This window comes from Stegodyphus dumicola, chromosome 5 (assembly GCF_044657685.1).
Source record: "Stegodyphus dumicola isolate Sdum_Otavi_A_Nest chromosome 5, ASM4465768v1".
NCBI lineage: Eukaryota > Metazoa > Arthropoda > Arachnida > Araneae > Eresidae > Stegodyphus > Stegodyphus dumicola.
The window spans coordinates 180,273,159-180,274,438 of record NC_140772.1 but is presented as its reverse complement, the minus strand read 5'-3'; positions in this window follow the sequence as shown (position 1 = coordinate 180,274,438).

The following is a 1,280-nucleotide window of genomic DNA, read 5'->3' as shown; positions in this document are numbered from 1 at the left end:
CGTTTTGTGTGCATGTAATAATATACAATGAGTTTTACAGGAGATTAAGAAGAGCTTATAATAAATACTTTGCTCGATGTATTAATAATCTAAAACTTAGATATATGTTTCTTTGAACAAGAAAATTAGAGTAAAAAAAAAAGATAATTATAATATTAAATAGATTTAATTCCTTGTACAGTTAATAAACAAGTGGTTTAAATTATTTTTTTTCAAAATTATGTAAAGTGTCATTGTGAGAATAAGGATTTGACAAATAATACATAAGGCTGAGATTATGTACAAAAATGTATCATGCACACATTGAATCCAAATCTTAAATTAATTTATAACTGAAATGATTACGCTTTTAGAAACTGAAACTGAGAAACTGAAATGATTACGCTTTGAGAAACTGAAACTGAGGAACTGAAATGATTACGCTTTGAGAAAATTCAGTATTATATATGATTTGCAAATGACCTGCGTGTAAACTATGAAAGGCATTCTCGATTACTGAGACATATTTTGTTTAATAAATTACGAATGATGATTTCTTAAAAACACAAAATAATATAATTTTACCTATAATAATATTATCAACAAAACTGATGCAAATTTACGCAGCGTAATTCTTATTCCTTAAACAATGGACTAAAAAAGACCAGTAACTCTAATAAACAAGATATATTTAGCATTGTTATAATGTATTGCACGTTATAATATTACATGTAGCAAATAATGGCTTGCCTGCAATTAAATAAGGAAAACGTTTAGTTTATAAATATAATTTATTCTTTATTTTTCAATATATTAATTATGAAGATTAGTCTTTGGTATTTTCTGTATTATTAAGTATAAATACACTGTATAATGAAATTTAGTTTATAATCTAAAACACCTGAGTATTCAAATAATTTTATTTCAATAAAGTTGAAACTTTTGAAATTATCATAAAGCAAACACTTTTCAATTTTTATCATTTCCCCCCGTAAAATCACTTGAACAAAATTTACGCTGACTAAACAAACTTTATTTTTATGCCACTGATTCAATTCGACTTTATTCGGAGGTCTAATCGATACAATAAGAGTTTAACCACAATATTTATATTTCCCTCTTCCCAAAAGAACAAGATGTGCTGAGTAAGTCATGTTAAACAGCAACGCAAAGCGAACCCTGACGAGATTTTATCGATTCCTTTTCCCAGGACTTTATCGCTCTCATCGGGAAGAAACTCGCTGACGCAAGGAACACGTCTATAAATCGATTGCATATATATAAGATCATCTAATATCAAT